The sequence below is a fragment of the Globicephala melas genome, chromosome 11, assembly GCF_963455315.2.
Source record: "Globicephala melas chromosome 11, mGloMel1.2, whole genome shotgun sequence".
NCBI classification, from domain to species: Eukaryota; Metazoa; Chordata; class Mammalia; order Artiodactyla; family Delphinidae; genus Globicephala; species Globicephala melas.
In genome coordinates, this window is record NC_083324.2 from 16,602,096 (window position 1) to 16,629,784 (window position 27,689).

At 39.4% G+C, this 27,689-nt stretch overlaps 1 pseudogene; it reads right to left on the reverse strand.

The window, feature by feature from the left end:
• Nucleotides 1-756: 756 nt before the first annotated feature.
• LOC115859141 (AN1-type zinc finger protein 6 pseudogene) lies at nt 757-27,446 on the reverse strand (annotated as a pseudogene).
• Nucleotides 27,447-27,689: the final 243 nt, after the last annotated feature.

A 27,689-nucleotide genomic window follows, 5' to 3' on the forward strand; every position in this document is an offset into this window, starting at 1 on the left:
TTTATTTAATTAAAGAATGGCGGATAAACATAAATACAGCACAATTACTCCAGATCACTTTTCATATTGTATACAAACAGACCAATGAACGTAATCTGAAAGAAAGCTGCAGTCAGCAATGAAATGCATAGAGCTTTTCCTTCCCTCGCTCAAAAAAGTTTAAAAACACACAAACTAAGAATCTCATCAGCACACACTCTCCTGTGACAAATGATTCAGACATCAATAGTGGGTGCAAAGAAACTATATGCTAACATATGTGTAACCTTTGTTAATGAAAAGCAGAAGCGGCCATAATGATTAAGATACATTTGGTTACCGATAACTAGTTGTACCCTAAAGGGCATCATCAGAAGAGAAATCGTGCTGCAGAGAAAACCTATATATACATACACAATGAGAAAATAGACTGCAAGAGTAACGCACGCATGTTTAATACTGGAAAAATCACAGCCCTCCAAAAATTTCTCCACATTTGTTATAAAAGCCCTCTGCACTCAACTAAAATTAAAATGATCTTAGAAGGATAATACTTGTAAAGTTTACTTAAGTCTTTTCAGCCACAGAGACTGCAATGTAAATAAACGTTCAGAGTCATTTTCAAAACAGAAACAAACATCTATTCTCCTGATAACATGCATGATTAAAAGGTCTATGCAAGAAACATTGCTCTACATTCCCAATGACTAGGAAAAAAAACCTCAAGTCAATTTTTAGTTTGCAGATGGTCAAAGGATTTTGTATTCCAGCAGGAGTTCAAATCTGGATCTTTTCACCAACAACTACTGGATTTTCTTTTCTGATTTTCTCAGCATCAGCTTTGTAATTGTAAGAGCAATTGTGTACATCTGAGTAACGGTGTACACCACAGTAAACATTTCCACACCGGCATTCAAACCCCGTTAAGTCCCACTTTCTTCCTGCACATGAAACGGCGATTCTTTTTTTGTTCTGGTTTTTCAAGAGACTTAACTTTGCTCTTCAGATGACTGCTGTGCGGTTTCTGATCCTGAAGCTTGCAGGTCTTCCTTTGCAGGTATTGCTTTGTTCACAGATGTGCTGTCCACTTGGGAAGATGCTACAGATTCTGATAGGAGTGACTGATCTGATGCAGGGCTTGGCCGCATAGACGAAGATGTAGAGTCTAATGCCAGCTGAGCTTCTGGGACACTGCCATCTGTGCCCTGAACTGGTAAAGACTCAGACTGCTGACAGAAGGTGCAGGTGGGCTTATTCTACCATTACTACTATTCTGTCTCTGAAGATGTTCTTTATAACATATTGAACACATGCCATTTGTACGAAGGTTTCCATAAAATCCGCAGCCAGTGGAACAAAATATAGGCACTTGGCTGTGGTTAGTTTCTTGAGCTATGTTCCTCTGTTGCGCACTCTGATGAAAGTATAGGGACTTTGGATTAGGGTTCCTGCTGCACTGAGGATGCTTTGTAGTTCTTTCTCTGTATAGCAGTCCCCACTTCCCTATGTCACGTTGTCTTTCCTGCTGTTGCTTGGGCTGGCGGCGGCTCTCTCCGCCTGACGCGCTGCCCGCTGCCGCCGGTCGCCGCTGGTGAATGAGGACAGGTGAGGCCACCGAACTCCTGCTCGCTTGGGCCCGGCCGCCACCTCCAGCCCCTCCGCCTGCTGTTTATGAAACTTTTCTGTTTGGTTGTTCGGCCTGTGCCGCGACCGCGGGGGAGAGCTCCAGGAATGGCCGTCACCCGGCGCTGACCTGATTATTGGGTTTTAAATGCTCAATTATTCTTCAAGGGTTACTTGAAAATACACAGGATGACAGTATTAAACCTCAAAGGGTAGTTCATTAATTCTTCCAGAGTTTCAGATACTGGTCTTGGGACAAGATGTCTCGTCTCCAGGAGGTTACATGCAAGTTATAAAGCAAAGGAAAGGACTACAGAGTAATTTGAGGATGAGAACGATATTGTAGAATATATGCTCAAGTAGTTGTGAGAACTAAGGTAATGTTTATAGAGCTTTTAGCAACATACTGGGCACATGTCAGGCACTCAGCCTCTGCTGGTTGCAATCCTTATTCTCTCAAGACAGGATCCAGATGGCAGATAGCTCAAAATGTTGCCACAGTCAAAGCCAGTAATACTATTCAGAGAATGTTATTCAGAAAGATGTTAAATCTCAGACTAAAAGCTTCACTGCTTCTGCCTTAATCAGTAAGGCCTATTCATGACCTCATACTTGTTCCTCACGAATTATGGTAATTAAGTTGAAAACTGGGTCCCTTGGCCTGGTAGAGCTCGTTTGGCTACAGAGAAGGTTCTAGATGTTAGACTGAAGAACATGAGGGGCTGAGAGTTTTTAGAGAGGCTTGGGAGAGGGGAATGTGTTGAGCAAAAGGAAATCATGGGACTGTCATACAGAGTGAAGTAAGTCAGAAAGAGAAAAACAAATAACGTATGCTAACACGTATATATGGAATCAAAAAAAAAAAAAGGTGCTGAAGAACCTAGCGGCAGGACAGGAATAAAGATGCAGATGTAGAGAATGGACTTGAGGACACGGGGAGGGGGAAGGGTAAGCTGGGACGAAGTGAGAGAGTGGCATGGACATATATACACTACCAAATGTAAAACAGATAGCTAGTGGGAAGCAGCCGCATAGCACAGGGAGATCAGCTTGGTGCTTTGTGACCACCTAGAGGGGTGGGAGGGAGGGAGATGCAAGAGGAAGGGGATATGGGGATATATGTATATGTATAGCTGATTGTTGTAAAGCAGAAACTAACACAACACTGTAAAGCAATTATACTCCAATAAAGAAGAAAAGAAAAACAGAAATCATGGGAAGAGTGTCCAGAAGCCGCATTTTGAGAACGGTACTTAGTTTAGTGTTCTTACCTAGAGCGGGTTACCTTCATCTGCCAGGACCACTGCCCGTGAGTGACAAAGTCCTGCTGGCCCTGGAAGTGCCAAAGGAGATTTCTCTGCTACCATGTGGAAAAAAAAAAGCTTTCTTACTTGCGAAATTAAGCACATTTGTCTAAATTTGCAACACCTGACTAGGCCCTTTCTGTAGGAAAGAAAGCCATTCTCTCCTTGGGTTTTTCCTCTTCTATAAGAGGAGATGCTAAGGAACGCAAAATGGGGGGCAAAAAATTCTAGTTGCCTCCTGCCATAGCTCGGGAGGTTCATTATGTAGTAATGAAATGATCTCAAAGAGAGAGAAAACGATAAATCTAGGCCAAGATTTCAGTTTAAAGAAAAGGCAAGGGGTAGAGTAAGCGCTAGGTATATTTTCCAATGTAATGCTAATTGAAAACATTTCACTTGTGTTCAGGGACATTCACCTCTCACTGAAAGGTCGTTCAATACCTTCAAAGAGAGTTTTCTTTAAAACGGCACGTACCCATACTTCTAGCCAGAGACTTAAGTTCTTTGGATAGCTTTCAGCTGACAGCCTGTGTTGTTGAAAAGGCAGCTAGTGGCTACAGGTGTTGTGAAGGTAGATGAGCCCCAGCTGCTCAGGAGAGAAGTGGGGACGTGGAATGCTCCTAGGCAACCGGAAGGGACTTGGCAGCAGACGGTGGTTTGCCTGGGGGAAGAGCTTCCAGGTCTAAGCAACAAGCCGGTGGAAGGAAATGATGCAAGCTGTGAGCTGAGCATCCAGGCTTGGTAGGTACACTTAAATTGTATTTTAGAAGGGATGGTAGAGGAGGATTTGGGGAAAGATGACGATGGTGTGCTTTGGAATCAGATAGCCTGTAATGCCTTAATCTGCCTCTCACTTGCTTGGGGCTTTTGAGCAAAGTGCCTGAGGGCTCTAAATCGCTTTCCTCACCCATAAAACGGAGGTGGGATATGCCTGCCTCTAGTGCGTGATAAATAAATGAAATAATACACAGAATGGGGTTATTGCGCTACGTGAGGAAGGAAGCCCTCACGGCTCCGAACTTAGAATCAGTTTCAACTTTTCTCCCATCTCCAATATTGCAGGAATGAGAAGGCTAGCGCTAATTTTTCTTAATACTTGAAATTTCATTCTGTTTATCATTTTCTTTGACCGCATGTGTAGACTTGCTTGTTGCTCAAGGTGAAAACTGACACAGAAAACGCCATATTGAAAGGAGACGCCCACTGTTTTTTCTTGGGCTTAAAAGGGAGGTCAAAAAGAGAAAGCCGGGCTTCCCTGGTGGCGCAGTGGTTGAGAGCCCGCCTGCCGATGCAGGGGACACGGGTTTGTGCCCCCGGTCCGGGAGGATCCCACATGCCGCGGAGCGGCTGGGTCCGGGAGGATCCCACATGCCGCGGAGCGGCTGGGCCCGTGAGCCATGGCCGCTGGGCCTGCGTGTCCGGAGCCTGTGCTCCGCAACGGGAGAGGCCACAACAGTGAGAGGCCCGCGTACCGCAAATAAATAAATAAATAAATAAAAAGAAAAAGCCTTCTTTACTGGTTCAGAACGATTTCCCAAAATGGTCATATGTAAAGAATTTTAGGTTTCTGCATCCTTAAGTGTTCGATTTCAATTATTTTCCTTAAAACTAAATGGTATTTTCAAGAGAAAAAAAATTACATCAAAAATATTGTTTTCTCCTCTTCTCAGATAGCATATTCCCATCTGAGTGTTTCAGTTGTTCTAAAGCCTTTCTATACAGATAATGGAAAAACTTGACTCTTAGATACCTTCACATTTTTATGAGTAAAACATGCATGACATCCTGGAATACCTTCGGGCTCATTCTTATTTATGACATGTTTTTGAGAATTTGAGTAAGACTCTAACATGAAAACAGAGTTTAATCGTGACGTTGTGATTTTTAAGGCGAAAAGTACCTTAATTAAACATATTGATCTGGATTTTTTTTTTTCTTGGACAAATGTGAGATCACTTGTCACTTAATAAAAGAGGAGTCACTTTTCCAACAGCAGAAAACTCCCAGGAAGCTTTTCAGCCACTCAACCTGAGATAGAAAACCTTTGAGTGCTTTTCTATCAGCATCTACTACAGATTCTTTTCTTGACTCTTCCTTGAAAATCCTGTGTTTCCTAGGTTGAAATAGACCCTGTGCACAGCTGTTTGTGATTTATAGATGATCTTGGTGTTGAGAACTACCAGCAAATCCCACAATTTTCTGTATTAGGACATCAGAGGTTACTCTCTAGATAACGCTGCCATGGCAGAGCATGGAGTATACATGGAAATAACTTATCCTGAGAATTATCTTTAAGTAAAGCTTCATAGAAGGCGGAGGAGTTTGTTTTCAGGTCTTCTTTCTGTATTAGAGGTTTTTAAACCAAAGTATCAGAATTGGGTTCCTGCCCAGCTGTCTTGAATCAGAGTCTTTGAGGCTAAGTCAAGGAATCCACAGATTTTTGTCTAATGAGCTGATTAAAATGAACCATCAGATGTGGTATCCAACGTTCTAAAGTACAAATGAGTAAAAAATATCTGGGGCAAGACAAAAACATTTCTTAATAAGACGGCGTGTAAAGTGAAATCAGACATCATGATTAAGATCTATGAAAGAATGAATCTGATTAAAGCACAGCCTTTTGGCCTTAAGAATTTATAAACTGTGAGATTTACATCAAAATGCTTTCTTAGTAGTATAAGAAGGATATTCACTGTTGTCTTTGAAAGAAAAACAAATGTTAACAACAATTTAAATGTCCACAGAAGGAGATAAATTAAATACGATATGATAAATAGATGCTGTGGACTAGCATGCAGTACTTAAAAAGAAATCTGCGAGTAAAAAATATACAAGACAGGTTGTTGCTTCATAACCTCCTCAGGAGCTTCCTGGGTGTAAAAGGAAACAGCCTCCCCGCTCCCGACCCCCCGTAAGCAGAGGGCAAGAGAGACCAAAGAAAAAGGCAGACCCTTCCAGATTGCTAGGTGGCAGGTTTAATAAGCAAGAGAGCTTACTTAGAAGAAGCTTTGTCTTGTGTGGCTGCAAGACGAGTAGATCTCCATACTCACCAGCCAAAGGTGAAATGTTTATATAGAGCCCCTAACTGGGTTTAGTAACATACCCAGTCCTATTTCGAGGCTGTTTCCTTGGTGCAGTTTCTAGGAGCAAAGAACGCAAGCTGAACACACATCCCAAGACAGTGGAGGCGGGATGGGAAGCCTCCAGTGGCCTGGGTCCAGCCTGTAGTTCAACTGGCGGTCCAGTCTTCTTGATGACCTCCTCCCACACAGGTTTTGGGGTGTTACAGGCAAATATAAGATGAAAAAATGAATGGTTCTAATTATGTGAAAATTTAAATGATAATTTTCATTGTTATACGTTCATGTATAAAACCATAGGTCTGGAAGAGAAGGCACTAAATCAGTAATAGTGGTTACTTACGCAATGAAGTGGCAGTATTGAGATTAGGAGTTGTGCTCAAAGATTTATTTAGCCTTATCCGTGCTATTTCTGTTAAAATATTCACCTTAAATAAAATAACGTATTGCATACTTTATAATTTGCTTAGGTATGTATAAAAAACAAAGTGGCGTAACTGTTGTAAAGTTACGGCAAACAAGCAAGCCTCATGGGGTATAACTATAAAGCATCTTATTTTTGTCTTATCACCTTGTTTTATGTTTTTTCCCACTTTTATTGAGATATAATTGATGTATAGTACTGTGTAAGTTTAAGGTGTACAGCGTAACGGTTTGACTTACATATATCATGAAATGATGCCTGCACGTTTTGTTAACATTCATTATCTCATATAGATAAAAAACAAATAAAAAATATTTTTTTCTTACAGTGAGAACTCAGGATTTTCTCTCTTAACAACATTCATATACATCAAATGGCGTTGTTAACTGTTGCCATCATGTTGTATATTCCAACTCAGGAGGGCAGGCTGGACAGCTTGTCCTTCATATAATTCTGTATGGGAAACGTGTTACCGAACTAAACTTGGGTCCATCTGCCCTCATGTGGTAAAGCTAATCTACTAACACAGGGCTGTGGTGGAGGAAAGTGCAGCGTTGATTACAGGCTCCATACAAGGAGTCCAGGCAGCTCATGCTCTAAAAACCCAGAAGCCGCAGCAGATTTCAGGGAAGCATTTTTAAAGGCAAAATGAGGGAGGGAAGTCACAGGTTATGTGGTCAGCTCTGCACAAGTCTCTGATTGGTTGATGGTGAGGTAACAAGGGTGGTGTCACAGGGGTTAACATTATCAATCCTCAGGCTCCACTCTGGGGGCTATGTGCTCATGGTCATCAAGCAGTTAACTTCTTCCATTTGGTGGGGGCATTGGCATCTGAAAAACAACTCAGGGACTGTGCATCAGATGCAGTTATCTGGGTACTTCAGGGAGGAGCTAAAGATTCTGTGGTTGACATATGGCTGATTTACTATTCAAATTCTTACCAGTTCTCCTGGCCCAACTGCTGTTTTTGTCACTACATGTTCACACCCTTTCAATCATTAATTCTTTTTTTTATAATTTTAGCATCTTTATTGGAGTATAATTGCTTTACAATGATGTGTTAGTTTCTGCTTTATAACAAAGTGAATCAGCTATACATATACATATATCCCCATATCTCCTCCCTCTTGCATCTCCCTCCCACACTCCCTATCCCACTCCTCTAGGTGGTCACAAAGCACCGAGCTGACCTCCCTGTGCTATGCGGCTGCTTCCCACTAGCTATCTATTTTACATTTGGTAGTGTATATATGTCCACGCCACTCTCTTCGTCCCAGCTTACCCTTCCTACTCCCTGGGTCCTCAAGTCCATTCTCTACCTCTGTATCTTTATTCCTGTCCTGACCCTAGGTTCTTCAGAACCTTTTTTTTTTTTTTTTTAGATTCCATATATATGTGTTAGCATACGGTATTTGTTTTTCTCTTTCTGACTTACTTCACTCTGTATGACAGACTCTAGGTCCATCCACCTCACTACAAATAACTCAATCTCATTTCTTTTTATGGCTGAGTAATATTCCATTGTATATATGTGCTACATCTTCTTTATCCATTCATCTGTCGATGGACACTTAGGTTGCTTCCATGTCCTGGCTATTGTAAATAGAGCTGCAATGAACATTGTGGTACATGCTTCTTTTTGAATTATGGTTTTCTCAGGGTATATGCCCAGTAGTGGGATTGCTGGGTCATATGGTAGTTCTATTTTTAGTTTTTTAAGGAACCTCCATACTGTTCTCCATAGTGGCTGTATCAATTTACATTCCCACCAAGAGTGCAAGAGCATTCCCTTTTCTCCACACTCTCCAGCATTTATTTTTTGTAGATTTTTTGATGATGGCCATTCTGACTGGTGTGAAGTGATACCTCATTGTAGTTTTGATTTGCATTTCTCTAATGATTAGTGATGTTGACCATCCTTTCATGTGTTTGTTGGCGATCTGTATATCTTCTTTGGAGAAATGTCTGTTTAGGCCTTTTGCCCATTTTTGGACTGGGTTTTTTGTTTTTTTGATATTCAGCTGCATGAGCTGCTTGTAAATTTTGGAGATTAATCCTTTGTCAGTTGCTTCATTTGCAAATATTTTCTCCCATTCTGAGGGTTGTCTTTTGGTCTTGTTTATGGTTTCCTTTGCTGTGTATAAGCTTTTAAGTTTCATTAAGTCCCATTTGTTTATTTTTGTTTTCATTTCCATTTCTCTAGGAGGTGGGTCAAAAAGGATCTTGCTGTGATTTACATCATAGAGTGTTCTGCCTATGTTTTCCTCTAAGAGTTTTATAGTGTCTGGCCTTACATTTAGGTCTTTAATCCCTTTTGAGTTTATTTTTGTGTATGGTGTTAGGGAGTGTTCTAATTTCATTCTTTTACATGTAGTTGTCCAGTTTTCCCAGCACCACTTATTGAAGAGGCTGTCTTTTCTCCGTTGTATATTCTTGCTTCCTTTATCAAAAATAAGGTGACCATATGTGTGTGGGTTTATCTCTGGGCTTTCTATCCTGTTCCATTGATCTATGTGTCTGTTTTTGTGCCAGTACCATACTGTCTTGATTACTGTAGATTTGTAGTATAGTCTGAAGTCTGGGAGCCTGATTCCTCTAGCTCCATTTTTCTTTCTCAAGATTGCTTTTCAGTCATTAATTCTTCAGCCATGCTTTTGTGACTCAGGGGGCCTGGGAGACTACAGCTTTTCTACAAATAAGAGGCAAGCAGAGGACATAGTGGGAGGGCTCTGTCCTGGGAAGGCACCATATGGTCCTACTCAGGCACACACATATCAATCCAGTGTGTCCTCAAAATACAGATGACACACAAAGTGATCTCCTTGAAGCCTCTCAAACTGAAATAAAGAGGAAGAAATCATTCTCTTCCCAGTTCAGGGAAATAAGTGTTTGTGATAATAAGACCCAAAAGCCTCATCAAAATTCTTTTAATAACTTTGTATGGAGTGTATTCTATATAAATATTGCGTTATTATGTATACCTGAAACTTATATTGTAAGTCTTCTATACTTCAGTAAAATTAAGTAATTAATTTAAAAAAATCTTTCTCTATTTCCTCACCCATAAATTTCTTATGCTTTTTTAGCATGAGTCAGGGGTTTGACTCATAAAACCTGTTTTGCCCCATGCTGGGCTTTTTAAATTATTAATTTAATTTTTTTTTTTTTTTTTTTTTTTGCAGTACACGGGCCTCTCACTGTTGTGGCCTCTCCCGTTGCGGAGCACAGGCTCCGGACGCGCAGGCTCAGTGGCCATGGCTCACGGGCCCAGCCGCTCCGCGGCATGTGGTATCTTCCCGGTCCGGGGTACGAACCCGTGTCTCCTGCATCGGCAGGTGGACTCTCAACCACTGCGCCACCAGGAAAGCCCCCTCATTTTTTTTTTTTGAAGCACAGTTTGCAAGTCTCACTTGGGGGTTGAGCTCCACACTCAAAAATGTGGACTCTGGTGTCCTCAGGCCTCATCTCAGATTTCTGTTTCAGATTCAGTTACCATAGTGTTATCTTCTCAGGGGTGGCCTGAGCGTGTTTTCTTTTATGGGCCCATAGGCCTGGCAGTGGGTGAAATAATGCTAATCCATGCAAGAGTCTTAAGGGACAAAATATCAGTACTTCGTTCTCCCCAGTCCTTAGAGCCAGCAAGTTGGACTTCAAATGTAGGTTTTCTTCATTGATTCACATAGACAAATGCTTGAGAATATAAGTGGAAAGTTTACCTTTTCTAATCTTAAATCATTCTTGGAGCCAAATAAAACAGGACAAGGATGGGCTCAGAATTTGAATAATACAATAAAGCACAGGACTGATTTGCATATGTAGGTGAAGGACGGGGGCTACGAATGGAGGAGTTACTTAGGGAGAGATTGGGTGATTAATCAGAAGTGGTCAAAGGAGTTTCTGAAATGCTTGCTTGGGAGGAGGCCCTGAAGTCAAATTAAGGTTACTAGCTAGAGCCTGAGGGAAAGCTCTATTTCGTAAAATCTCGGTGTTGTATATATATCTTTCTGTTTCATTTTTCTTTTTTCTAAAGAATATATATAAAATATAATTGTGTAATATGTATGGTGTATATAGATCATGTATACATTATAAAATAGGCATATTCTTTATATTCCTTAACTTTTTAAAAAATATTTATTTAATTTGGTTGTTCTGGGTTTTAGTTGTGACAGGCAGGCTCCTTAGTTGTGGCTCCAGGGTTTCTTAGTTTCAGCTTGCCACCTCCTTAGTTGCAGCACGTGGGCTCCTTAGTTGCAGCAGGTGGGCTCCTTAGTTGTGGCATGCATGTGGGATCTAGTTCACTGACCAGGGATCAAACCTGGGCCCCCTGCATTGGGAGCTCAATGTCCCATCCACTGAGCCACCGGGGAAGCCCCTATATTCCTTAACTTTTTAAACTTTAATCTCTAAAAATCGGGAATAATGTAAAACAAGCATACTTGAAAAAAAGAGAATATGGAAAACTGAACATAGAAATTATAATGAAATTTAAACAAAGTTTTTAACTATGGGAGTGTATAATAATTAGTGTTATATGAATGTCAAAGCAGAGAAATGTATTTGACTATAGGGTAAGAAAGGAAATAAACTGTAAAAGTCTTAAATAAAAATAAATATTCCAGGAATGGAAATGCTTTTGTCAGGTATCTGTGTTTACAATAATGTGTTTATACTCCTAGCAATGTTAATTTGAATAGATGCTTTAACTTTGAGTTGTCAGTGTAAAAATATCACTTGGTTTACGAGACAATCGACTGTCAAATACATTGCATAGATATGCTGGATGTTTTATAGCTTTGTCGTCTAGACACTAATTTTATCCTTAAGAATTATTGGAAATCAAATTTAGATAGTTTTCCTGAAAAGGGTAAACTTGTCTATTTATTGTGAGAATAGAAAAGTTGAAACCATCTGTCAGGCAGTGGCACTTAGGAATTAACTTCAGACAATCAAAGATGAAGTTTTGCATGAGAGCATGCATTAATCTGACAGCTTTATGTCTAAAATAAATAACAATATGATATGATTTGGTGGAGTGGGATAGGTTTGTAAATAGTCAAACATTAGGAAACTAAATTTTCTTGTTTTACGGTCATATGGGTTTTTCTGTTTCCTTCTGAAAACTTTTTTCAGTTATGTATCTATATACTAAGATGTGTATAATTAATTATTTATTTGATGAATTGTGCTTTCAGTGTTTCCCTACTGTCTCATAAAAGCATCTGACACTGATTGGTTTTGCACTGTTTCATTTACTCAGAAGTTAGGTATATAGTTAACTCTTGCAAAGTGTTCTATAAATACCATCTATTAAAGAAGTTATCACAGCCTATTTTTATCATTGGTTTGCTGGTCTCTCCACTCAAAAGACAGTAACTGAGTCTAGGGCAGGGAATGTGTTTTATCTGTCTTTGTATCTCTGGCATAGAGGCATTCTGCTTGGTAATTGGTAGACAATCAGTAAATCAAATAATTAATGAAATAAATTAATAAATGAGAGTTCTGGAGCCTTCTCTCCCATCTCGCAGTCAGATGTAATCCTCTCATTCCTGGTGCTTCCTATGCCAGTCTCTAATAACTGACACTTCTGCATGAATCATGGGAAAAGACACGAAATGTCTTTTCTCTTAATTAAGTGAACATTCCACAGTCTCTCCATTCTCCAGCAAGAGACAGAAGTGAAACCAAGATTCATAAATGATTAAGCACAGCAGTAAAATCTGCAGTGGTTTTTTTTTCTGTAAGCCTAGCAGACGACTTGCTGAAATATTCTTATTTCTATGGCCTGTTGAGATAAGAGATTCAAGATTTCCTAATCTGCAAAATGAGAATAATGGTCATAGCATCTCAGTAAAGTTGTTGAAATGATTAACATAGAATACACATAAAACATGGTGCATAGTCTGGTATTGTTAGGAGTGCACTAAATATCGATAGCTGTCATTTACTGAGACCTGACATTTTGATAGAGGAGTGCTTCAGATCAGGCTCCTGTTGAATGTGGGGACAGAAAGTCAGTAACGTAAACAAAATCATTCTCTTCTTAAGCTGTGTTGTACTTTTCCAGCGTAAACAAAGAAAGGGTTTTTGAAATTTTATTACTATAATATTTTCCCTCCCTTGTCTCTACATTTAATCTCCATTTATAATTACGACATTTTCAAGAAATCCCTATTAAGGACTTGAGGCTTTAATTATAAAACATCTAGTGTTGTGTGCATGTGCTTTACATCTATTGTCATTACTTTATCCTTGGATCTGCAGAACCTTCATCTGTAACGTGTGTCTCATTCAGTAATTAATGTCTGATTATCTATTGTAAACAAAAAATCAGTCTAAGAAATGGAAAATTTTATTTGAGCAAAATTTGAGGATTATAACCCCAGAAGAGCATCTCAGAAAGCTCTGAGAACTGTTCCACCAGTTAGAAATCAAGGCACAGTTATGTAAGATTTTTTGAGGTAGAGGGCCGTACATCAAATGATGTATTATTATTGACAGTTTACATAATCCAGATCTAAGTGTCAACCTGGTGGGTCACATGACCCCTTACAAGATCAAGAAGGAATGTTATCTCTTTAAGGAGTTGTCTGGATGCTGGAAGAACATTGTTCTTTATGGGTGACAAGGTATTCCTGCTGATGGGGGAGGTTTGGTTGACGCATAAGGCAGATACACAGTGCACAGTAAGGGGGAGAGAGGAGGCCAAAGGACAGAGAAGAATTTATGTGTAAATTTTTCTTGTCTTGCCATAAAATAGAAATGTTATTTCACACTATTCTGAGTGGGGCTTCATCCTAGGCACTGGGATATAGCAGTTAGCAAGAAAAGCAATACTTCTGTTCTCATTGAGCCTCCATTTCGTAAGCAGTAATAGGCATTAGACAGGTGATCAAAAAATGAACTGAATAGCTACAGACTGTGAAGAAAATACAGTGAGAGAACTTATAACGGCACTGGTAGGAAAGGGGGCCTTACAGAATGAGAAGTTAGGGGAAGGAGGAGATTTCAGCCAAGAGCTAAAGGATGAGAGTTTTCTCTCCGTAAAAGGAGTTCAGACTGTTGTCGAACCCAAGTTTATGTGCCCGGTTACAGTGCGGCCAAAGAAAGCAGAATGTCGGAGTTTGAAGGGAAACGGTTTATTGCAAAGGCCAAGCAAGAAGAAAGGGCAGCTCATGCTCAAAGAGGCCAAACTTCCCTATGGTTTGGGGGGAAAAGTTTTTATAGGCAAAATTTAGGGGGAGGACTGCAGGGCATGTGACCTTCCTGACTCGGTGGTGGGGAGGTAACAGGGTGGTGTTCCAGGAATCTAGTCATCAGCCTTCTGGTTCCACGCAGTCTAGGGTCCAGTGATTTTGCTCAGCCTGAAGTTACCAGCCTCCACCTGGGTGGGGCGGGGGCCTTAATTCCTATAGAAGAGCTCATCGATCTGTACCAGATTGTGTATCCCTTGAGGAGGAACGAGGACCCTGCTTTATCACTGCATTATTATTTCTTGACTGCTTCTCCTTTGCTTCCGTATTCCCTCCTTTCCCGAATTTGTGTCTGAATCTGCCCTTTGGCGCTCAGGGGTGGTTTAGGAGGCTGAAGTCTTTTTCCTACAGATAAGAAACAGGGGACGTGGAGACGCTTTTGCACCCAGGAGGACCCCACAGTACCCTGCTTGGTTTCAATCCCCCGTTTTCTTTTATACCTCTCAATCTGGAGGGGAAAAGGTGTTGGACAAGAAAGGGAATAATGTTTTGGATAGACAGGTTTATCATAAACTGGGCAGAGGCACTCGGTTTTAGGGGGACTTGGTTTCACAAATATTATCTTTCCAAACAAATCATTAAGTCAAAGGCTTTGAGGCAAGAACAGAGTCTGGAGAAGAGAAAATGGTATCAGATGAAGTGGAAAACATCTTGTTGACTTCTAGGTCATGATAAGAAAGTTGGATTTCATAGGCAGTAAAATGGGAAGCAATTTAATGTTTAAGCAGAAGAGTGGCATGATCTAAATAGTTTTTTAAAAAAATCAAACTGGCCACTGTGCATTAAATGGATTACAGTGGGGAGACCAGTTTGGAGGTTAGTGTGATTGTGACAATGAGAACGTCTGGTGTGTGGGCTGGAGTAGCAAAAGGAACGGTAATTGAGAAGAATGGGAACACTTGTGAGATTCTGGGGGCAAGATCAGTATTAGTAGTAGTGGATTCAATAGGGGAGGATATGGGAAAGTAGAAATAAAGGATGACTTCTTACTTTGTTTTTGTTTTGCTTTTGCTTGATCACCCGAAGTAAAACTCATAGGCCCTCTCATTTTAGATCTTTAAAAAAGTCTCTGCAGCAGAATACGTGAGGATATTTTTCTTTTAATGTGTACTAGGTCCTCTCATTTATACCACATGTTATAAATGTTGTTTTCTCTTTAGGTAGATTGTAGATCATTGTCAACAAAAATCAAGAAATCCGTCCTACCCTTATGCTCAGTTCATACTTTTGGTCTGAAGTTTATTTTTATCAAATTAACACACCTGCAAAGCTTAACTTTGTAAATCGAGTTTATTTTGAAAGGTAGTGTTGAATTATTTTCCAAATAAAGCAGCTTAAAAAAATTCAGTTGTGGTCCTGTATGCACAGTGCTCTGAGTATGGTAGGATTTTTTTTTTTTAGCATACTAATGTTTATTTGGAGATGTATAAAAAATATGCAGTCCTACAAAACTTTAAAGATTTTTCAGATCCCTGCTAAGTTTTTTTTAGACCCTTTTTTTCTAGAAAACAATAGGTTCGATCAAATTTATCCTAATATTTCAATAACTAAGATACCACTCAGAAATATTTTAGACATTTGAAATCACAGAATGAGTAAAATGGGAGGAAGAGCTTTATATGCCTAAGACTGTCTGTGTCTATAGGGGAGTTGGTTCTCCAATTTTTAGCAAAAAGTCTACACTGGCAAATTGTTGAACCACCATTAATATAAAAAATTTGGTCAATCCTTGACATCTTTAATGCATACTTGATAAGAAATATATCCATAACATTGATATTTTAGCAATAGTTTTATCTGATGGTGTATAGAAAGGAGGCCAAGGTTATATTGTACTACATTCAGTTTTAACTTTACTGAATACCACAAAATTTCCCCAGCCAGCATTACAATAGAAGTCAGCTTGTTGCCCTTTTACTTCTGTATAACACAATATCAAAAACATTTTATCTGCCAATATGTGATTCTGGTGACCTTTGACATTTTTGAGCATATATTCTCATGCATCATCAGAGGTTTCATGCCAAACCAATAACACACTTCTCTGTTGTTTTCAAATGCCTCCTATATCATAAGGTTAATGATCAATAAAATGCACTGACATGGTTCTTTTTGCTGCCATACCTCATTATTTCTCTTTTCACTCAATCTCCACATGCTTTTAATAGTTCCTGAGTAGCTTTTGTTTTTTCATTTAATAAAGAGTAACAATGTGCCATTTTCTCTTTATAAAATAACAGTCTCTCTGATGGGATTCTATCCGGGGGAACCAGTTGTATTCAAGATGCCTTTCATTTGACCTAGGACAGTGTTTAACTCATCATTTGACAGTTGTGTGCCTTTAAAAATTAAAAGTCTGTGTGAGATCTCCAATTTGTATGAGTTTGCACGAGGTTATAGAATTCACGTAAATGCTGTCTGGCTTAGGGGACTAGGAACTAGCGTTGGATCCTAAAAAGTGATCTAAAACAAGCCTCAGCGAACAGGACCATTAGGTGAAATCTGGCCCACAGCTTGTTTTTGTAAATAAAGTTTTACTGGAACACATCCATTCCTGTGCGTTTACTTATTGCCTCTGGAGGCTTTCATACTACAATGGCAGAGTTGAGAAGTTGCAGCAAAGACCACGTGGCCCTCAAAGTTGAAAATATCATCTGGCCCTTTACAGAAAAAAAAGATTGCTGATTCCTGATCTAAATAAAATTAAGCCTGTTTCTTTTGGAAGCTACGCAAACCAGAAGGTTAAGTTTTGATTTCAAACCTGAAGATAACATCACACATATTACAAATAGGGATTCACTTGGCCAAATTCTTCCTTTTTTATTTTTACCATACACTAGGAAGGTTTTCAGAAATTATGGTAGGTCATTTAAACAGTAGCTTCAGGTGTTTCTGAAGTTAATAACTAAGGGCTTTCCAAAATCTGAGCACATAAAATAAATCTTATATAATATTTAAAATGTATATAACTTGGTGTTTTTGAGGATACATCCTGTACTTTGAGTTTATTAATATTTACAATCATAGATCACTTAATTGTTGAAATATAACTAGTGTCTATCTCTTTTTTTAAAAAAAGAAAGCAACGTTTATTTGAATTTTAACTCATTTGCTCAACAGAATTTGACCACCTTTTGTAAGCTAGTGCCACTCTAGGTGCTGGGAAACACATCCAGTGAACAAAGCAAAAAAAAAAAAATCCTGCCTTTGTGGAATTTACACTCTTGCGAGATTTTATGACAGGAAGTACAATGGTTAAGCCTAATACTGCTTCTGTTCTTTTAAAATCCCGAGACTTGGCTACATCAGAGTATTTTTTTCTTGGTGTTCTAGTAAAAGAGCATTGTGTTGATTAGAGAAATACCTTGATCCCAAATAATGGATCCCCCTTTGTTTAAGATATTGATATTTAACCTTTATTCATCTCAGACACTTTAAGGATCTTTTGAGAGCAGTGGTCCTTTCCTCAGGAGGGAACAATCCATTTAGTCCTTTACATCATAATTTTACGCATAATTTCCAAAAGCACAAGGACCGTCTCTAGTCCATCCACAGAGCTAAAAGCTATTAACCTAGACCAGCTCTTAGATAAGTTAATAGGATTAAGGATAATGTGCTATTAGATATTTATAGAACTATTTTAAATATACAAATCTATTATACATTTTATTCATTCAGTGATTGATTTACTCCACACATATTTTACTAAATACTAATGCTCTTAGGTGCCAGACACTGTGCCAGGCAACACTATTATTCTCAAAACATTTTTTTTATATGATTGGTTTTATGATACAACCTGTATGTTAAGTAATCAATGGAGCATCGTGACTGAACCAACTTTTTTTTTTTTTTTTTTTTTTTTCCTGGCTGCGTTTGGTCTTTGTTGCTGCACTCAGGCTTTCTCTAGTTGTGGCGAGCAGGGGCTACTACTGTTCCTTGCGGTGTGTGGGCTTCTCATTGCGGTGGCTTCTCTTGTTGTGGAGCACAGGCTCTAGGCATGCGGGCTTCAGTAGTTGTGGCTCGCGGGCTCTAGAGCGCAGGCTCAGTAGCTGTGGCTCACAGGCTTAGGTGCTCTGTGGCATGTGGGATTTTCCCGGACCAGGGCTCAAACCTGTGTCCCCTGCGTTGGCAGGTGGATTCTTAACCACTGCGCCACCAGGGAAGTCCCTGAGCCAAATTTTATATAAAGTTTACAAGCAAACATTTGTGCATTTACTAAGCATCACCCCTTCTAGTTTCTCTCAGGACTTAACTAAACAAGAGGAAATTTGCTTCTTATATTTATCAGGACTGAAACAAGAGGATTTGGCTATGTAATTGTTAGAAACCTATATTTCATACAAAATAAGTAGAAATAAAAATAAACTGTGGGGTTACTTTTGTTGCATTCCAATGTGTTTCCTTTGTGGAGTGCAAGATTATACGTAAGACGAAAAGAAGCAGCTTCATTCACTGAATTCCAAAAGACAAGTCGTTGAACCCCTTGTATGTCTGCCAAGTATCTGTAATAATTTGAAACACCGTATTAAATATTGCATATTTTAATTAACATAGTTTAATTTTTCCAAGTGGCATTGGTAAGTTTTAATGTAATAAGCATTACCAACTTTAGATCAGGTCTTGTGAGAGCAGGTGACACCAGAATTATAAGTAGAGAGTTGTCTGCTATGAAATTATGCATTGATTTAAAATCAACACACTCAAGGATCTTATGGTTACAAATGAGATTTTAGTCCCAGAACAGCCTCTTTGTGACTTAATCTTTACGTACATGTATTATTCTTATCCATGATTAAGTACTATAGGAAATGCAAAACTTTCCTTTTGAGGTTACTAACTTCTTGCAACTGTAGTCCAGAGAGATTGTCACTTACCAAGTGATAGAGTTTTTTAGTATAGAAACTAGCATAGAATGCAAGTCTCCGTGTGAGCCTGTCAATAAACCATTATCGCTTAAAATATAGAAAGAAAATTATTGAGCTTCAATAAAAAGAAGATCCATTAACAAGGGGAAGATTAAGATATGTTAAATTTCTTCTTTAAATTTAGTTATGAGATAATCCATGTCATCTATAATAGTTTTTCCCCAGATGAATTTTAGCAAGGCATATCATTGAACTCTAAAGTTTAACTAACTGAATGGATAATGAAAAACTTACCCTATGGTTCCATTTCTAGTAATATATGAGCAGATAAGGATCTAGCACCAATCTTTCTTCTGAAAACACTAAACAAAATGGAAAAGAAAAGAGATGCATATGTAGTCTAACAAGAAAGTAAAGAAATTCGGGCTTCCCTGGTGGCACAGTGGTTGAGAGTCCGCCTGCCGATGCAGGGGACATGGGTTCGTGCCCTGGTCTGCAAAGATCCCACATGCCGCGGAGCGGCTGGGCCCGTGAGCCATGGCCGCTGAGCCTGCACATCTGGAGCCTGTGCTCCGCAACGGGAGAGGCCACAACAGTGAGAGGCCCGCGTACCACAAAAAAAAAAAAAAAAAAAAAAAAAGAAAGTAAAGAATTTAGAGCAATAGCTAAATGAAGGCAAGAGCCTGAGAATAATTGGAACACTGCAGCCCGCTTTCACCTTGAGGGCACGTGGGAATCTCAGTTTTACTGAGTACCGTTTCTTGGTATTTCACAGGACTGGGGAAGGTGCTACTATGGAAGAAAAAAAATCCTAAGGCTGCGCCAAAGTGAGAAAACCAAAGCAGGGATCCTCTTTTCTTATAGCTGCAGCTCAAAAGTGCTATACTCTCCATCTAAAGGTGAATTAGAAGGAACTGTGAATTCACATGAAAATAGGGAAATTGCCTATAACCAGAAGCTGATATTTGAACAAGTCTGCGACATAAGTTCATACTATGTGGTCAGTCCCAAAACACTTCAAGCCAGAAATTTAGATATGTGTTTCTCATGTAGGAGTACATTTAAGACCTGTGGCAGGACCAGATGACAAAATCCTCCCAGGAGGTACCCACCTGCGTCTCATGGCTCAAAGAAGTTTCGTACGTAAGTTTACAAACGAAATGAGCAGAAAGCAGTTAAAAATCGATAAACACATAGGAAATAAGGCACCATGAGTGAAAGCCGGAAGAAGTAAGAGAAACAACAATTAAACTCACCTTTCTTATAAAGTGTGTCAGTTTTCATCTTGGGATAAAAGTCATAACTCATTACCTTAGAAAACGCTTGATTATCTTATAGCCATAAACATTTCTTCACTATTTTTTCCTTAGAATATGCAATGCTACTGTATACTGGTAAGGTAGTATTTATTGTAACATACTTAAGGAAGGTTGGGAATGGTGCCACATCAGAGAGGCTACCATTCCTGGGAGACGACTATTCTTTCTTGTTAGGGAAGAAGTAAAAAGGCTAAAAACATGGGCTCAAAATCAGACTAAGTTCTTTTACCCTGTAATATGTTTGCTCAAGGTCCCAACTAGCAGTGTATTTAAATTTGAACCTTTACGCTGTTCATTTGCAAAATAGTCTTACAGTATCCATATTCCCAATACCCATAATGAGTTGCCGTGGGAATTGAGACAAAACATGTAAACGTTGTATCCCAGTTCAGCATATTAATTCGTTGGTTCTTGTTAGCTGTATTACCTGTTCCTCCTTTTCCTGGGCCACTCCCATGAGACAGAGTAACTTGCTCTCCTGTACCCTACAGAGGAGAAGGATCGCCTGTTCCCACCTTTATCAGGTTTAAGGCTCCTCAGTTTCCAGGTGGGTGAATTGGGCCTTTAATCCGTGCCTTTGGGTCTGTGTTACATAATTACTCACTAGGTCTCAGGAAAATCTGAGGACTCATCTGAGACTCACCTGTCAGCTAGCAGTATAGTTTCACTGACTCGAGTAATCAGATATCAGAGCTTTTCAAGTGCTTCCTCATGACCCTCCCATAAAAGGGATTCAGCGGCACCTGCTCAGTGTCTGTGGCATTTTGGTTTCTGCATTCTCTGACAATGCGAACCCCGCTTTCATGGCCTTTGAAGTATTTACGTATTTGCTCACTCTGTGTGTGTAACCGAGGTGGGATTGCCACCATCACCTGCTGAAACCCCACCACCTCTCCTTTCCCTGTCCACGTCCCTGTGCCTCGTACCGAGCACTGTGCCCCCAAACACCACCTCACTGCATTCGCCCCCTGCGCAGATGCCTTCGTCACCCAGAATAGGCCCAGCCAAGCTGCTTTCCCATGTGGATGACAACTTCTCTCTGCTCGGCTTCAGACACCCCTGTGATAGACCATCTTCCACATGGATGCCCTCTGAACCCCTCCTGGGCTGTAACTCCCCACACTAGATAGCCCTCCCTACCCTGCTAGGACTCCGACACACTAGGCCAGGCTTCCTCCTCCAGCCCATCCCAGACTTGCTAATGAAGACCCCACCTTATCTCTGATATCTGATCTCTGGTCACCCTTGTACCTCTCGTCCCCTGAACCCCTCCTGGACACTTAACCTTGCTCACTTCCGTCTAATGACTTTAGGCCCGATTTGTCTGAGGAGGGAATACCATGCTAAATTTAGTCATAAGGAAAGTTAGGCTTATCAGCTCCTCTTGGGAACAAAATAAAAGGGCCTTGGTATCTTGAATTCTAGAATATACCATCTTCTACTTGCTTAAGTCTCCCAAGTATTGTCCAAGTGTTGAAGTCTCCTTTGTCTCTGAGGATGTTAGTATAAGATAGAATTTACAAAAGTGAATACAAGATAATACACAGAGTTCATTTCCACAAATACATGTATATACCGCTCTCAAAGAATCCCAGATTTTTGAAAATTAATTTACATTTCCATGATGTATACAATTTCTTATTAGAAAGAACTGCAGGATAGAATTACAAGGTTGACTTAACAGGAACTGATATTTGAGATTTGCTAGCGGATTTATCTGAGAAATGGTTTATCCCCTAACACTTTTCACTTTGTCAAACACCCTAAGATCTAAAGATTATGTGAATAATAAACACCTTGCTCACCATGTCCCTAGAATAAGCTTTTGAAGATGAAGCTCTTTAGAACTTAACTGGACAGTATTCTCCTGGGTGCTATAAGGAAGGACTTTTAAGACATTTCAATATGCTTGTTTTGGGACATAAAGATCATGAATGAGTGAAGGAGGGTGACTCCCAAGAAGAAGCTGAAATCACTGTGTGTCAGGTAAAATGAACAATGCCCTTTAGGCGTATTTCTGGTGTTTTACATAATACAGAAAAAGTCAAACCATTCTTAACATGTCCTCCTAAGGTAAGAAGCAAATATAAGTAAAAATACTGTCTTCTCCCTCTCCCAACTTCTTCTGAGAGCAACATTTTAAACTCGGCTATATTTCTATGAAATTTTCATTTGTAGCTAAGGCTGTTCAGTCCAGATATAGGAACTGTCAATATCCAGGATTTTCATGAATTACACACTTCTTCTCCTGGGTAGAAGAGAAACCATTTGCAAACCCTGTTCATTACATTACATAATTCCACATGAAATACCTAGAATAATTCTCTTTTTATTACTCAGAGCTCATTAAGGAAGACAGGTGCATTAAAACAATACACATACAGTGAGTGGTATGGTTTTCACCTTAAAATAAGTAAACACCTACTTGAAACCTTTTATACCATTGGTTTGGCATCCCCATTGGCTCACAAATATAAGTTAGGCTCTTAATCAGTTTCACTCACGTACAAAAAGACCCCCAAAAAACTCTATTTGAATATTTCCTGACTTTTTTTGGAAACATAATTCCAGTGTTTTAATGTAAGTTTTCAGCAGCTTTGCTATGTTTTATTTTGGCTCAAAAGAAGACGGAGATTTTTCACATTCTCATATAAATATGATATCATAAGAAACAGTCCATAGGATTTATTAGAACTTCATAGGTGATACCTTTTCTAAATAATTTACAGTTGAAAAATGAACTGAATATCTGGGAGAACTGATCATTTTTAAAGACATTTCACTGCAAGTAGACAAGTGGCTATAATTCTCAGTAGTTGCATTTAGTCTGAGAAGATGATTCTGTCTTTGGAGACTCAGCTACATATGTCTCGAAACGCCAAAGATCATGCATGAAAGCTTTTTTGAGGGTGGTCTTTCAGATATTGGTAGTTAATTCAAATCTTTAATTTCATTGAGACATAGGATGCCATGAATATTGTGAAATCTTACACAGATAAGAGTAATTCAGAAAATATCACGTTTTGTTGTCAAGAGCTCAGGTGGGAGATCACGTACCCTAAGATTCAAGTCTTAGAAATGCTACTTACCAGCTGGATGACACTTGGGCTTTTGACTTGAGCATAAACTAACCTTCAACTTGTTTGACTGTAATTAACTAACAAACAGTATATTTATATGTTTATACTATAAAAGTAATATATATATATCTATTTATAGACACAGGTAGATAAATATAGCCTGGACATAAACATAGATATAGATACATAAATATAGATATATGTTGCCTCTTAAAAGTGGTTAAGTTGTAATGCACTGTGAAGAATTTACCATAATGGGTAGAAAATATAAAGCAATTTCTCAAAGTGTAGGTCTTATAAGTGATGAGGCAGAAGGCAGCGTGAGTTTGCCCAATCAGGGGTTAAAATAGAAGGAAAATGATCCTCTGTGTTAAAGAAACATGTTTTACTAATTATGGCCAATTTAGCAATTTATATTAAGATACTCTTTTTCAAATGTGACTTTGGTATGAAGCTGTACTGTCCTTCAGTGGAGGGAGAGAATATCTCCCAGGCTGGCACAGGGAAAAGCAAGGTGTATATACAAGTTGAAAAGATGTCATGATTTTCTTTGTATAGTATGGATACCTTTTGGTGCCGAGGTAATATTCTGAGAATTTTGCTTATCGCTTCACGCTGAAAGGAAAGGTAGATTTCATAGATAGAACTCACTGGCTCTGCTGATGACACCTGAGCACATTGGTGCAGGAATTGTTACAGAGCTGATTGTTGCTAGAATCAATACTATTTATCATAGGGTTTAATCCCATAGAAATCATTAACTAGGGTGCCAAGCAACTAGAGTGAAAAAGTAAAATATATAAAGAAGTCTCCAGAGAAAGAGAGAGCTACTGTTTGTTTTGATTATTGATCCCTTTGAGCTTAACCTCCTCATCCAGCCTCCAGTCAGTTAGTCATCTGAGCAGAGCCAAATGGAAATCCTTTATGTTTATTTCTTTTGGTTTCAAGATGTAAACCAAGTCAACCATACAGTCAAGTTTGCTGTTATGTGGACACTCATGGATTGGAACCGGAAAACCATTAAAAAAAAAAAAAAAGCAGTTCCTAGGCTAGCTCAAAGTCCTCCTCTGGGGATTCATGATCTCTTTGGTTCTGTCTCCCAGGCCTCTGAATCCAAAGCCTAAACTCTCCCCATGCCGTACTGCTTCTACAGATGTTAACGACCAACGTGATTAAGTTTAATTTTTCTGAACGCCAGGCTTCAATAGTGAGATCCACGTACCTGTGCTCTCTCCTTGAGCATGCTGGTAGGCATCGAGAAAAGCTGAAGGTGAACTCTTGATCTCCCCAGTCTCTGAACGTGGAGGAAGAGCCACCACCACTCCTATCCTTATAACACCCTCTACTTCCATCCCACGTATTCACTTCACCACCAAATAATCTTGATTATTTTACTTTCCGAATGTATATCAAATCTGTCTGTGTTTTTCCACGTTCACTACCATTATTTTATGTCAAGCCACCATCATGTCTGGCATGAAGTATTAATAACTACAAGGGTTGGTTGTTTCCCCCTGTTTTTCTTCTCCAATCTGGTCTCCACACTGTGGCCCAAGAGATTTCTTTAAAAATGGAATCTGCTCATGACACATCTAATGTGTAAGTCTTCAGATCTTTTCTGTTGTTCTTAAATTTTCAACAAGGTCATGAATACTGTAACCTCTTTGTCCTTCCCCCACCTTGCCCACCCTGGCCACGTAGCACCTTCTTTCTCTGCTACACAAAGTAGTTTCCCAAGTTAAGGCCTTCTCATGCTCTTCTTCTTGCCATATGATTCCCCAGTTCAAATCTGACCCACTCATATCTCCTCTCCTGGAAGCCTGTAATTTCCCTCATATTACATGCGTCATGAGGGCAGGAGTTACATTTTGTTCATCTGTAGCCCTGGTACCCAGCCTAGTACCTGGTACAGGTGCTTAATGATTTGAGTAAAGGAGAAAGAAAGAAAAGAGAAGATGATAGATATTTTTAGACCATTCGCTTCAAATTTAGGGAGCTTTTTATGAGGGACACGATTTGTTTCTCAAAGGACCGAATGGAGAAAAGCGAGTAAATTTAAACTGGAGTAATTTACACATGAAGAATTTAGCCAACAGAGACAGGAGGAAAATCTGTCGAAGATTTGACTAAGACATTCCCCTGGATGTCTGTATTAGTGCTGCTTTGGAACATCTTGAAACCCAGTGATTGTATAAAAACATATGGTGATGATAAATTCTTATGCGTTCATTATTATGTCATATAGTTATGTATGAGACAACTTTCAAATTATTGTTGACATTTTCATCTCGTTGAATCGTTGAGATGGCCGTGTCCCAAATCAAGAATCCTCATCTGCTGTCGACACTGCAGCTCTCTAAAGGTACAGAGAATGCCCTGGAATTACGTGCACTCCTATTAATGGTGGAGTTCCCCTCTTAGATTCCTTTCTGATCTTTGACACAGTTGGACAAGTCTGGATGATTTGAGAGCCTCAAGAATTCACAGAAACTTGGAATAATTTTTCCGTGGTAAAAAACCACCATTACTGGAATGAGCCTAAACCAACTTGTCAACTCTTTTCTTTAATCAAGAAGAATCCTTAGTATGTCTCCCATTTCCCCTCCTCTCTCCTGATAAGGTGGGGTGTGACTGGACAAAGAAGTTCTGGTTCCTAATGTGTTTTGCTTTCGGCAACCAAAGGCGATGATCAATTGGAAAGGTTTGGGAGGTCCCCTACTAGGCCAGTTATTAACGTCTGATTGCTAAGTTCAATGGGTGGGTTGAAAGGAATAGTGTGGGTAGCGAAGGGGAGGATTTACTTGTTTCAATAGTGTGACTACCTGTACAAAATTGTTTTTATATTTTGACAACCAGTATAGATAGTGTTACCAGCAAAATATCCCTTCTGGCCCAGGCTATCCCTAGTAATTATTTGATATAAAAAATTGCATTGGTAAAACTACTGATATATGTTTGGGAAATTTTAGCTAAAAAAATTTTTTTTTCCTAGTGATAAATGGATAGTATCCTTTAGCTCAAGGGTTCTCAAAGCATCACCTTGGAAATCTTGGAATGTGTTAGAAATGCAAATTTTCCTTTTCCAACTCTGACAAACTTGGGCGGGGCCCAGCAATTTGTGTGTGTTTTTTTTTTTTTAAACATCTTTATTGGGGTATAATTGCTTTACAATGGTGTGTTAGTTTCTGCTTTATAACAAAGTGAATCAGTTATACATATGTTCCCATATCTCTTCCCTCTTGTGTCTCCCTCCCTCCCACCCTTCCTCTGGATAAGTTAAAACACCCTCAGGGTTTGAGAATCACTGTGTTAAGTCGTTAACACAGTCCACACTGTCAGAATATGGTCGTCTCTGGCCATTTTAAGCAGCTTGGTTGAGGACCTATGTTAATGCAGAGAGGTGTTTGTGAGATGCCCAGCTTCTGGGCAATGAGAGTGCTCAGTCACTAGCTAAGAGACTTATTCTTGAGCATCTATCTCTCGGCAGGCAATTCAAATGCAGGTCTCCAGAAAATTACAAATTACTGTATGTCATAGACATTCATAGTTACTGCCAGTTGTCAAAATCATAAAATTTAAACCTGTGAATGTCTGTGGTCTACTGTATTGACTGTAAAAGTGTTAAATTTAGAATGGTGAAAGTGGATTTTTAAAGGTGTAATAAGTAATGGGATCTGGGATTACATTCATATTGAATTTTTTAAAGTAGGTAAAATGGTACTGCTGTATTTAAAGGCACTTTAGAAATCAGATGATTATTCTACCTGGGAAGGACATATCTATTAAAGAAAAAAAAAACAAAACAAAAAATAACTTCAGGGGCATTATATTGCCCTGAAAAAGTGCTTACTTGAAAAAGTATACTTAGAGGGTAAAGATTAGATTCCAAATCCTTTTCAAAGAAAAAAATATCGTTTTTCAGGTCACTTTTGAATTCATTGAGAGTTCACTCACCTCCCTATTCAGTAAGGGGTCCACGAGTCAAACCACCACATGCAGCAGAGAAACGTTCAGAGTATTTGGTGGTGATCCTTGCTCAAGCTCAAACTTTGTTTTGACATATTCTTATTTACATATTCATTTCTCTTCTTGAAAGCTATATTCTAATTATATTTCATCCACTCTTTAGTTTGTGCATAGAAGTATAGTTTAGCAATAGAGATAGAAAGTTCAAGGCTAGATATCCAAACCTTTAATGGTTCACAAAAAACGAACGTTGACAAAGTACTGGGTAAATATTCTCATCTCAAGGTGTTAATCGCAGTTCCAAGTACACAATGGGTGTGAGAACTCTTGAGTATTTATTTAAAGAGCCTTTGTTCCTTTACGTGATTTTCTTTTCACTTATAAATATGTTCACCTCCACTGCTTTACGGTGAGGTGAATTTCTCTCTCCATGCTTTTGTCCACACGATGCCTTCTGAAGGGGAACAGAGGGCACTGCCTTCTCCACTTGTGCACAGATTCCATCTTTGCTTGTAACTAGAGTCTCGATTCCAGTCCTGACTGTAGCCATTGCTGCATTCAGCCTAGGGCATTGGCTCTGTCTCTTGTCTGCCCGGAGCCTCACTCTCTGTAGAAAATCACCCCTTCCTCCTTCCATGTGTTTTGCTAGTGCCATCACTCTAGGGCCTGGCCCACCCCTGTGGTTGTGTAGATTGGACAAGGGTGAGATATGGCCTGAGCTCCTGGCTCCAAGCCTTGGCCCCATGGGCCTAGAGGGGGAGCAGCCTTTTGATCCTGTGCTCCCTTGTAATTA